At 41.1% G+C, this 13,054-nt stretch overlaps 1 long non-coding RNA gene across 1 annotated transcript; it reads left to right on the top strand.

Moving 5' to 3' along the window:
- Positions 1–318: 318 nt before the first annotated feature.
- LOC141317270 (uncharacterized) lies at positions 319–11,607 on the top strand. Its single transcript, XR_012351763.1, has 3 exons — positions 319–451; positions 609–664; positions 11,469–11,607. It is a non-coding gene; the product is annotated as an uncharacterized lncRNA (long non-coding RNA).
- The last annotated feature ends 1,447 nt before the right edge of the window (positions 11,608–13,054 follow it).

Here is a 13,054-nt window from a genome sequence, read left to right as displayed (position 1 = left end):
AAACACATTAAATTACAGATGTTGTGCATTACGAAATGCTGAATGCATCGTCTCTTCATGTATATTTTCATGCAGGACTGCTTCTATGAGTTCATTCCAAAGATGGTAAATGCACTGAAAATGTTAAATGTTGATACGAATAAAAAGCTTTGTGAGTGCACTGTCAGACAGAGTATATCGGTCCATATGAACTACAATGAGATGTAATTAGAAGCTGTGAGTTTCTGCTAATATGCGTGTGAGTTGAGCTACAGTGAGCTGTCAGAAGTGTCATTAAACGTTTATTTTATGTTCTTTTTTTACTCTTGTATTTATAGAGACACACAGAGTGGGTCACGTGGATGGCGAGACATGGTTGCTGGGCAACATCAATCAAACGGGCTACTTCAGAGTAAACTATGACCTTCACAACTGGAGACTTCTCATTCAACAGCTGATGACCAACCCAACGGTACAGCACCACCTCTGTCAGTCCATCATCTTTCCTTTTTGAGTTTTCTTTCCCTGTTCTGTCAATATTCTTCCTTTTCTTCATTCTCCTCATCACTCCCATATTCCTGCATGTTTCCTGCTGCATTATAAATGTCTCTGCTGCTTTCTTCCGGCAGATCATCTCTGTGGGCAACAGGGCCGGTCTGATTGATGACGTCTTCAACCTGGCGAGGTAGGTTCTGTTTGTTACATGCCCCTCTGGAAACATGCAGAGCCTTTCAGAGAGCCTAAACCTGCAATACAGATCTATTTAATGTCCTTCACACCCCCACAGAGACCCACTGGACTATTCAGTCTAATTCAGCTTTATTTGTGTGGTGCTTTTTATTGTCACAGTAACTGTCACATTATTTAAGGAGCTTGTTCACTTCCTAGTTAGAACGTACAAAGTGACAGTGGTAAGGAAAAACTCTTGGAGTATAAAAGCCCGTTGAGACCAAGACTGGATTTTCGCCATGACACACATCTACCAGATTGCAAAATCAAGCATTTAATCTCTAAGAACTTCACTATAGTCAAAATTAAGTACATACATCTGCATTGAAATGCACAAATTTATTTAGTTGTTCAATGAAAACATAATAATTATTAATTTCCTAGTAGATTCTTCATAGATGTCAGTCAAAAAATGGGCTGAATGACTGAAATTTACAGCAGAGAGCAGTGCAAATCAATCCTGGGATTTCAAAACGTTACATCATGATTAACAAATCTCTATGAAAATCAAAATGTTGCAAAACTGTGGTTGTGCATTCATAACTCTCTCCGAGCTGATTAAAATAGCATCACCAGACAATGTTCTTATATTTGATCTGCTAATACCTGATGAATCACACTGAATGTTCATGTCATATTCACCAGCTTTAGGAATGCATCAGTAGTATGTAAAATACATGATATTCAACTTTACATGATGCATTAAGTTTTGCATAATAATACCAGCAGTTAAACCTAGAAGTAAAAGTACTCGACTGGAAATGATTAGCCATTTGGCACCAATAACACCTCTACTTACTTTCTGTTGACTGAATAATTAGGGGTTCAACACGTAATGCTGAAAACCTTTTGTGATCGTTAGAATGGCCTATCTCAATGTAAAACTGTCACGTGAGAGACAAAGAAGGGTCTGGGTCCAGGTGCAGGGAAAGGGTTTTTAATTAAACAATAAACAAACAAAACCAAAAGGCCAACACGGCACAAACTGAACATAAACTGAAACACAAAATAACAAAACCAGGAACAAGATCAAGACCATCAGGAACACAAATTAACACACAAGACATAAGACAATGCAGACCTGAAAACGGAATGAAGTGTGAGTGTTCTTATACAGAGTCCAGATTGTGAACAGCTGTGTGTGAATCAGTGGTAATGACAAAACAGACGTGATGAATCAGAGTGCAGTGCAAACAGCGACCTCAGGTGGCTGAGGGAAAACCCACAGCCCCGATCATGACAGTACCCCCTCTCTAGGGAACGGCTTCCAGACGTTCCCAAAACAAAATTTCTGGAGGGAGGAGGAACGGTGGAAGGTGCATAAGGGGGAGGGATGGCGGGCCAGGCCCGTGCAGCGGAGGGACGTGAGCGGACACCGCCGCCAGAGGAACGTGAGCTGGCCTCGCCGCCAGTGGAACGTGAGCTGGCCTCGCCGCCAGAGGAACTTCAGCGGTCACCGCCGCGTCCGGAGCAGAGAGAGCGGTCACCGCCGCGTCCGGAGCAGAGAGAGCGGTCACCGCCGCGTCCGGAGCAGAGAGAGCGGTCACCGCCGCGTCCGGAGCAGAGAGAGCGGTCACCGCCGCGTCCGGAACAGAGAGAGCGGTCACCGCCGCGTCCGGAGCAGAGAGAGCGGTCACCGCCGCGTCGGGAGCAGAGAGAGCGGTCACCGCCGCGTCAGGAGCAGAGAGAGCGGTCACCGGCGCGTCCGTAGCAGAGAGCGCGGTCACCGCCGCGTCCGGAACAGATAGCGCGGTCACCGCCGCGTCCGGAACAGATAGCGCGGTCACCGCCGCGTCCGGCGCAGAGGGAGCGGTCACCGCCGCGTCCGGCGCAGAGAGAGCGGTCACCGCCGCGTCCGGAACAGAGAGAGCGGTCAACGCCGCGTCCGGAGCAGAGAGAGCGGTCACCGCCGCGTCCGGAGCAGAGAGAGCGGTCACCGCCGCGTCCGGCACAGAGAGAGCGGTCACCGCCGCGTCCGGCACAGAGAGAGCGGTCACCGCCGCGTCCGGCACAGAGAGAGCGGTCACCGCCGCGTCGGGAGCAGAGAGAGCGGTCACCGCCGCGTCAGGAGCAGAGAGAGGTCACCGGCGCGTCCGTAGCAGAGAGCGCGGTCACCGCCGCGTCCGGAACAGATAGCGCGGTCACCGCCGCGTCCGGAACAGATAGCGCGGTCACCGCCGCGTCCGGCACAGAGAGAGCGGTCGACGCCGCGTCCGGCACAGAGGGAGCGGTCACCGCCGCGTCCGGCACAGAGAGAGCGGTCACCGCCGCGTCCGGCACAGAGAGAGCGGTCAACGCCGCGTCCGGAGCAGAGAGAGCGGTCACCGCCGCGTCCGGAACAGAGAGAGCGGTCACCGCCGCGTCAGGAGCAGAGAGAGCGGTCACCGCCGCGTCAGGAGCAGATTGAGCGGACGCCCTCTCCCGAAAAAACGCCTCCGCCCTGGCCCTATAGTAGGGGCGCTTCCGCTCCGCCTCAGCGTTAATGGCCTCCATCGCCGCCAAACAGGCGTAGATGGTCTCAAAGCGGGTGGCCGACGCTGCCTCCGCCTCCTCAGAAAAAAAATTACTCCCCGCTGGACCCATCAGTGAGGTCTGCATTCTGTCACGTGAGAGACAAAGAAGGGTCTGGGTCCAGGTGCAGGGAAAGGGTTTTTAATTAAACAATAAACAAACAAAACCAAAAGGCCAACACGGCACAAACTGAACATAAACTGAAACACAAAATAACAAAACCAGGAACAAGATCAAGACCATCAGGAACACAAATTAACACACAAGACATAAGACAATGCAGACCTGAAAACGGAATGAAGTGTGAGTGTTCTTATACAGAGTCCAGATTGTGAACAGCTGTGTGTGAATCAGTGGTAATGACAAAACAGACGTGATGAATCAGAGTGCAGTGCAAACAGCGACCTCAGGTGGCTGAGGGAAAACCCACAGCCCCGATCATGACAAAAACTAATCAGGCAGACCAAACTCGTAAAGACTTGAAACTTAGTAGGATGGTAGTACTCACACCATATACAACGTCACCAATGCTCGTCCCAGTCGGCCTGAGGGGGGCGCTACAGTGATCAAAAGTATGAAATTGCTCATAACTCCTAAACCATTTATTACAGGCTGAAGTATCATGTCATTGGAATCCTTGGTTCACGCCAGATAAAACACACACCAACATCGTCCATCATCCTGATTTTCAGGATTTGAGAGTTTTCAAATTTTTTTTTTTTTTTTGCAAACTAAACCTAGGTTTTTTATCCAAAACCAAACTAGTGCAGAAAGATTCTCTGGAGAGTGAATATCAATAATTATAAAAAAAAGTTGAACTTTCGACTCTCAACATTTGAAAGGGGGCTGGGACGGTTTTACTAAAATGATGCATATGTAAGAGCCATCTCTGAGGTCACGTGAAAAAACTATAAGAAGGAAAAAAACATAAACTGGCCATAGCTACGTATTCGTTTGTCCTTTCGACCAAATCAGTATGTACAGTATTGGTCCAAAGTGCCACAAGTGGCAATAAGGACATCTGCAACATGGCCAATGAACTTTGAGCACCTATTAGACAAGCTTAACGGAGGTCGATTGGAACAAAACTTGGACCTGTTTTACTCATGACCCAAAAGGTCTGTGAGAAATTTGAAAGAAATTGGCATTTTTCAAGGGTGTAAACTATTGTATATAGTTTTTCACACATACACACGATATTCATGTCACACGATAGACCTCATCATTCTAAACAACTTTGCCTCTAGAACCACTACTGACAATTAAACTGTTTGTTAAATGCTTGAGAAAAAAAAATATTTTTATGAACTAGTCCTAGGTTTTTCGCTCAATCTGGAAAAAACACTACAGTGCAATTCTCTGAACTCTCTAGGTCAATAATTATCGAAAAAAAAAAATGTAGAATTTACCCTTTGGGAAGCTATAACTGTGTCATTCAGAAAAGAGGCCTGTCCAAATATACTCAAAGCTTATAAAGCCTAAACAAAAACTCAAAACTTCACGAAACCTGGTGAGCACATGCAACCGATGATTTTAAACAAGCATGCAAAGTTTTCGGGGGATCGGACCACAGCTGGCATTATAAAAGTTATTTATGTTAAAATACATTATATTTATAGGGTAAATTATCTGTTTTTTTTTTTCAGAAATGCTGTTCTTTATTATTGATTTAGGTTGTTACAGGCTTGATAAATAATATGTAATGCCTTTTTTCATATGTGCTTAAATGCCTTAAAGCGTTTGAACCCCGGTAATCACTGCTTGCAGCTATATTTTCCTGATTTTTATTAGAAGCTCTTTTGGGGTGAACAAGGTGTTGAAAATCATGAGTCATCCACTGGCTGTCGACAAAGAAACATATTATTATTAATTTTATTATTAAAAATGACGTTTGCAAATACTTTGTTTTTGTTATAAAACATACAATTATTTTATTACAATAACAGTTTTGTTAATCTTATCTTTAAGTTAAGAACTATTTTGTTTTGATGTAAAAAACAAACAAACAAACAAAAAAAAACACAATTATTCATTCAATACATTCTTATTCTTCTTTTTTAATATCTTAAAGCAAGACAGATATTTAGCACCAGACATTTGAAAAGACCTAAATCTCAAAGGTAACACCAATTTTCTTTTGGTCAGCCTAAAAGGATCTTGATAAAGCCATCCATCACAATAGTAAAGAACAGTCTGATCCAGTGAACTTCAGTAAGACCTTCATAACTGACAGATGCAGTTCTTGTACTGTAATTCTCTTTTCTCCTTTACTCTGAAAGCATTACCAAAGAAAAACCCTTTAGCTCATCAAGATGAGAGCTGCGCTGAGACTATTGAGCCAATACTGTGAAAGCGGATAATAAAAGTGAGGAAAAGCCTCTGTGTTCCTGCCTTTCCACTGTTCCCACATTTACTGTGTTGATCATTCAGAGCTTCATCAGCAGCTGGAAACTCATGAATGCCCATTAATGTAAGAGAAAGAAGAGACAGAACGATAAAGGAAGAGAGAAAAAAGCACCGCTCTCTGAATGAGCGTCCTCTGAGAGTTTATAGTGCCACAAGCTGCCAAGCTGCCATTAGTCCCTTCAGGAACGACTGCTCTCCCTAAGGTCCTCTCTGTGTAATACAAAAACTCTCACTTGTTCTGCCTAATGAAGGAAATATTCAATCGCTGGCAGCTAGAATCACTAAGCGCTAGCCAAATCAGCATTTGAGTCTCACTGATGGACTTTCTTAAACGTTGAATGTTGTTTATTTACTGTAGATGTAGTTTGTGAAATCTATTAATTTCACAGGCCAGCCATTTTTATTCTTCTACCAAACTAAATGAGGAAGCTGCCAGATGCTCAGCTAGCATTAGCACCGCTTTTCATCATAGTGAAACGACAGGCTCATCTGCCGGCGCTGTGCGGCTCGTGTTGAGCTAGAGTGGGGTTTAACAGGCATGTGGAGAATTGTGTTTTTGGCCACAGATGTTTCCTAAGCATGACGATTCAGTCAAGTGACGACAAACCCGCAGGGAAACTTGCGTTTATTGCCGTCACATTGGGCTGAGAATGGAAACCTGTTTCCCTGCATTATAGTACGTCATGTTCACTTAGTCTGTTTATTTGGCTCGGCCTTGATTACCGAAGAGCTTGATAATTGAAACTTAACAGGACTGAAGGCAAATCCTTTTGTTCCTGAGTTTTGATTTCAGTCTGGTTTGTACATATTGTTTCTCTCTGCTGTTATTTACAGCTAATCCTAATAAATAAGAGCGGATGTTAACAGGATGTCTTATTCAACCTCAGGGCTCAGATCTGTGGAGGTGGTTATCGGCTCTTACGTACTTAGAAAAGCGAAAATGCCAGCCTGCATATTTAAAACAGCATCATCGTTAATCACAATGTGTTAAATGTCTCGTTTCGCTGCAAATTACAGGGATGATAAAAAGTGTTCGTATGACTGAGGAAACTGAATGGGTGCTGCTGCCTCGAGTGATGTTACCTAATTAAATGTCCCTGGTGCTCATGGGAGTCACTCACACAGATCAATACTGCCTTATAAAGCTTAGTCAGCCTTTATTGTGATTATGAATTACTGATCAATCGAGGAGAAGAAAGCTGGTGTTAGTGAAGCCTAGTTCTGCTAGATTAACACAATTAACAATTGCTGTTAACAGCTCACTGTCATTACTAGCTACTTGTCTTGACACATTGCGGTTTGAACTTCCACAGAAACGCTGATCTGTTTCTAACCCGATATTAGCATCATCAGCAGATTGTTGCCACAGAGACAGAAGGTTTGTGGTGCTTGTAAAGCATCACAACTCCTGTCAACAACTCTGTAATTTCTCACACAACAGCGAGAATGAATTACAAAACAGTGCTACTGGAAAAATATTTTGGACTTTTTCATGTTCTTTTTCTTTGACACAATATTTTTTGTGCACATTGTGAGATCTCAGTTGACTCTCGAGTTGAGTCTCGATGATGAAGCTTCTTAATAGGCCTGTTTGAAATGCTCTGCTAAACGAGCTACAATTACAGACCAATTTAGAAAGTCAATGATTTATTTAGGAGACTGTTATGTTACTCTATATATACTCATGAATTAAAAATCTGTATTAATTTTAGAGTTACTTTCAATTCTCCAATGGTCGCTAGCGCTCATGTTATCAGCTCTCATTGAAAATGAATGATGTCAGACAATTTTAAAGAGCCACACGCTCTTATTTGCACCTTGCTGTTCTTCTGGAGTGCTATTATCAATGATAAATGGCCTTCATGCAATGCAACACATGTTTCTCTGAGCTTGTGTGTGTGTACCGGCACATTCTTGAAGCGTGAGAGTGATCAACTCATTCATTACTGTGCTCACTAACAGCAGGGAAACTTCAACGCCTCATGACAGTTTTATGGTAATGTTGCGTTTATATTTAATGAACATTTTCCCTCCGACCTTCGATCAGAAAGTTGAATAATTTAAAAATACAAGGAAGAAAGAAGTTTTATGAAATGGAGGAACTGAATGGCCTCCAGTCACTGCTGTGTGCATGTGGTGTGCAATAGATGTGTCTCTAAATATAAATGACAGCCATTATGAAGGTTTTTAAATTCTTTATTTTTCCTCTAAAGAATCTGTCTGTCTACAGTGTCTTGCAAAAGTATTTATACCCCTTCATTTTCTCATGTTTTGTTATTTTGCTGCCTTATGTTAAACTACTTTAAATTACTTTTTCCCTCACATCAGTCTACACTCTCATAATGGCAAAGAAAAAAAAGTTTTTTAACATCTTTGCAAATGTATTAAAAACTTAAATGATTCAATTACATACTTATTTATACCCTTATCTGGGACAGTTGAAATTTAACTTGGGAGCATTCATATTGCTTGTGGATGTTACTAGACATCAAGTGAAGTTAACCTATGGCAAATTCAATTGAATGGGTATGATTTAGAAAGGCACACACGTCTTAATAAAAGGACTGAATATGCATATTACAGACAAAAACAAGCCCTGAAGTAAAAAAAGGCCTGTATAGTTCAGAAACAGTACTGTATCATGCTTCAAGAAATTCAGCTGCATTGTAGCTTCACAGAAGCATTACCCTTCATGGAAGAAGTTTGAAACAACCAGGACTCTTCCTAGAGTTGGCTTCCTAGCTAAACTGAGTAATAGATGGATTAGGGCTTTAGTTAGACTGGTGACCAAGATCCTGATGGTCACTCTAGTTGAGCTCTATGATCATATGTGAAGACAGGAGAAACCTACAAAAGGACAAACATTACTGCAACACTGCACCAATCTGGGCTTAATGGAGGTGTGATAAGACTCAATCCTCTCCTCAGGGAAGACACATGAAAATACACTTGGAATTTGCAAAAAGAAAAAGCACCTAAAGGACCCTCATTAGCAGGCAATGAAGTATTCGTCAGAGTAGAAGATAAGCTCAATGCACCAGACTATTGAGAAAGCCTTAATGAAAACTCAGTCCAGAGCATTCAAAACCTCAGACTAGGCAGAAGGTTCACTTTCCAACAGGACAATGAGCTAAGCACACAGCAAGAGTGGTTTATAGACAACTCTATGAATGTCCTTGAAGTGGCGCAGTCAGAGCCTGGGGTTGAACCTAATCAAATATTTCTGGAGAAACCTAAAAAAAGTGCTCATCCTGACAGTGTTTGAAAGATGAAGAGGTCAGGAGAAGAATGGTAGATAATTGCCAAATGCTGATGTGCAAAGCTTGTTGCTTCATAACCAAAACGACTTGAGGCTATAAAGGTGCCTTAGCAAAGTGCTGAGTTAAGGGTATGAATACTTATGCAACAAACTTATTTAAAAAAAAAAAAAGATATTTTTATTCTATCTATCTATCCATCCATCTATCCATCCATCCATCCCTAGAGTTTAGCGTAGAAAAACAAGATGTGATTTGTGCCATCTCCCCGCCATCATTCACTTCACCTATAATGTGTTGTGACAGGTGAAGTCATTTCAGTGATTTATATGCTACTGTGTCTTTAAGCGCTGAGAAACACAACATAAATGATGCACATGCTATGTGATTAAGCTCTTGACTCAGTGCGTAATCTGCATCCTTCATGTCTGTGTACACATCAGTCAAGAGAATATACATTGAATATTTCCTTGTAATCATTGTGAAAGAATGACAGCCCATGAGTGTTTCAAGTGCCTTGGCATCATTATAGACTGATTAATTGTTTATTTTAATACAATTAGACCAGAGTTTATTGCCTTATTCTGTTTGGCCCATGTAATGGTTTTGATTTATTTTCTATAACCAAACAGCTTGTTGCTGTTGACCCGGTTTCTAAACAAGATGTATAATCAATTCTGTACCTAAGTAGTTTGTAGACAAAAATGCTGAAAATATTTGGAGATAAACACATGTGCATGTGGTAATCATAGTAAATGTAGAATTATTGACTCCATACTGTTGAATTATTGAAAATTAATACATGCCTGAGGTGTAAAGGCCACTGCTTTGGGTTGGCATTAACTTTAAATAATTCAACAGTCTGGAGTCAATTACTCCTGACTTCTATATAACTGTAAGACTGAGAGAAATGCTAGTGTCAGTCAGTCAAAAAAAAAAAAAAAAAACATTTCAAAGCTCTCATTTTCAGAATATTTTTAAATACAATTGAACAAAAATTTCTTAATACTTTTCAATTACCTTGTATAATAGGACGATTCAATTTCATATTAAAACTTTAAGGACCATTATTCCCTAAACTTCACATAACAAAGGCAGTTTGAAGACTCTCTAACTGTAATATCCAACTTTCTGTAATAATAACCGGCTTTTCAAAGGAAGAAGAACACAATTCCTGATCCTAATTAGATACAAACCTACAGCATTTAAACACTTTGAGCTAAAACTCTTCTTAGTTACATTGTATAAATTCAGCTTTGCTTGATGAAAATTAACAACGGTTTTACTACATGTAAAACTAAAAAAACATGGTAATTGCAAATGTTTTACATAGTTAAACTATGGTATGATATTTCAGTACGCCAAAAAAACATGGTTACTACACTTTTACTATAATAAAACCACGGTTAATTTTCATAAGGGATGATAAACACCTTTGCTACTTTTCCCGTAAAGATGTTGAAACAGTTTTTACTTCTTCACATCCTCAATTGTCTCCTGCTAATGTTAATGCAAATCAGTTTCTCTGAAAATGTTAAAAACCTCCTTGGGTGTCTGTGAGTACTGTGATTAATGTCCCAATTAAATGTGTGTTGGGTGAATCTGTCCTCGAGAATTTAATGAGTCCGTTTTCAAGTCCGATCACTTCCTTTTTTGCCTGACCTCAGATTCAGAGCACTTATGTGCCCTGAATGAAATTGAGAAACTCAAATAGACAGCCAAGGCTCAGTGGAAAAACATAGCCATACATACATTCCACTGCACTTTCCAGCTGGAATTAACACTAGTGGCAGTAACAGCTCTTATTTCTTTTCAGACCAATTTAACTTGGAAAAAAGTGTCATGAAATGTGCAAGAAGCTACATCATATTATTTTGCTAAAAAAAAAAAAAAAATGCCTCAGTTATGTTTTTTCCCAGAGATCCACACAAATCAGCACTGCTCACGTAAAGCGCACTTAGACACAACTGACAAGCTAACAGCAAAATACTCTAATAAGCACAAAATAACACAGCACACACAATTTATACATTTGAAAACAGTGCTAGTGACAATGCTAGCCTTTTTTGCTGTGGTGTTCTGTGTGGTTGCTAATGTAATAGTGACACTGTGCTTGCTAGCAAACGTTCTTTAGATTCAAACGCTCGTGAAAAGTCTCCTCTTTCTTGTTTTGGTCTAAGGATATTGGCCACCACTCTGTTTTTCTGCTCTCATGAGAGGGTTGTAGGCGTTTCTAAAAAGACCGAAGGGGAAAAGGAGAAGACATTTGAAGCTTTTAGAAGAGATCTTATGTTTTATGGATTTATGCAAATTGAACACGGCCGTAGTCGTACAGGAGAAGCTGTTTTTTTGTTTCTTACAGCACATTATGACTCCCCACGCAAAGCACAATGCCTGGCAGTTATTCTAAACGAATAATGATGAACAAAATGAACTGTTTGTAATCAAATGTTAACGATGTGCCTACCAAAGGGGAAATATGTGTAAAAATGAGCTGCTACCCTGCTGAAAAAACCAGCATATGCTGGTTTTTTCAGCAGGGTAGTGTCTTATTTTCATACTCTTTTTGTTTTTCTTTTTTTCTAGAGCGGGGTATTTGCCCCAGAACGTCCCACTGCAGATGATCTCGTATTTGTCTCAGGAGGCCGAGTTTCTGCCGTGGCACGCTGCTAGTCGAGCGCTTTACCAGTTGGACAAACTCCTGGACCGCACTGAAGACCACAGCCTGTTCAGCGTGAGTCTGATCTCGGATCACTTTGGTCTCAGTTGTATTTTAACCTTGACTAATGCAATAAGAAAGACAGAGCTGATATTTCACAGCATGTCTCAGGTGGCTCGACTCACCGCCAGACAGATCGAACTCAAAACTTACTCTGATCATCATCCAAAAGAGCAGTCCAAAATGTTTCCAGACACAATGCCTGTCTGCCGCAGCAATTTAGAAACTCATACATACTAAAACAGAGTCAAATCTCCTCCATTGCTTGTTTCATTGGCAGTGTTCGAAATAGCAGACTACCATACTTTCATATTATTTCTGCAATATACACTATGTATGTTATGTGAAGTATGCAGTTTTTCAGCATGTGTGCGATCACCAGATGACATTCTAAAAGTATATTTAAAAGTATAATACCAAAAGAAAGAACATTTTTATATTTTTAAAGATAGAATACAGTATGCAGTGTGCTAGTATTCCATTCTAAACACAGTACATGACAGTATCAGACACTTCTCTGTTCCTCTGGATTCTGTCTTACCTGTCCACCTTCTGTCATATTCATTTATCACGTTGTTATTCAGAATATCACTCAAACGCCTACCCACAATCCCTCAGTGCTGCGCACCAGTTATTTCTGCCCTTCCTTTATAATGGATGACCCTTTAGTGTCAGCAGTGAGAGTGTGATGAATTTAATAGCATCTTCTCTCTATTTTTCTCCATCACAGTGTTTACTGTGAGACACAACAGATGTTTAGAATGTAATGAAAGACAGCAAACAGCTGGAGCTGATTAGTCAGATGCCTTCAGTCATGTGACCAAGTGTCTCAACCTGTCAGACCAAACCCGTCTATGTGTGTGTATGCTGGCCAGTGTATTTTGCCCTGTTCACACACAAACAATCTATTGGCAAAACAAGAATAAGTCATTCAATTGCTGTAGTAACAGCTTGATAAAGAAACATGTTTAGCTCTATGGTCCACTACATTATGGAAAACAATGTCCTTTACCAGCGTTAATGTGCTTTTATCCGTGTAAGTGTGTGTTAAGAATTGAATTGCGGCATAGCGGGGTCTAATTGTGATCATTCACTCGTCTCAGTAAGAGGGCATGAAGGAGAGCAGTCATGCTAAATTAGCCATGACATTACCTGCTGCGACATTTCCCTCTTTCCGTATGGCGAGTCAAAACACACACATACACACGCACACACAGAGTTATACTGTATATAATACAGTATAAAACAAACTGGAATAATTTAAATTCTGGTCTCAACATGGCAACCATATTCACTCTTTTTCTGCCTTTTCACCATTTCTTGTTTTGTTTTGTTATCAGGACTATGTTCTAAGACAGGTGGAACCGAAGTATCACAAATTGGGCTGGCCAGCCACTTCCCCTGATGGCTCCTTCATGCAGGCGGCTTATCAGGCCGAGTGAGTCTTGAATTT

The sequence above is a fragment of the Garra rufa genome, unplaced genomic scaffold (assembly GCF_049309525.1).
Source record: "Garra rufa unplaced genomic scaffold, GarRuf1.0 hap1_unplaced_609, whole genome shotgun sequence".
Lineage (NCBI taxonomy): Eukaryota > Metazoa > Chordata > Actinopteri > Cypriniformes > Cyprinidae > Garra > Garra rufa.
The sequence above is the reverse complement of the archived record's forward strand: the minus strand, read 5'-3'. Positions and strand labels throughout refer to the sequence as shown.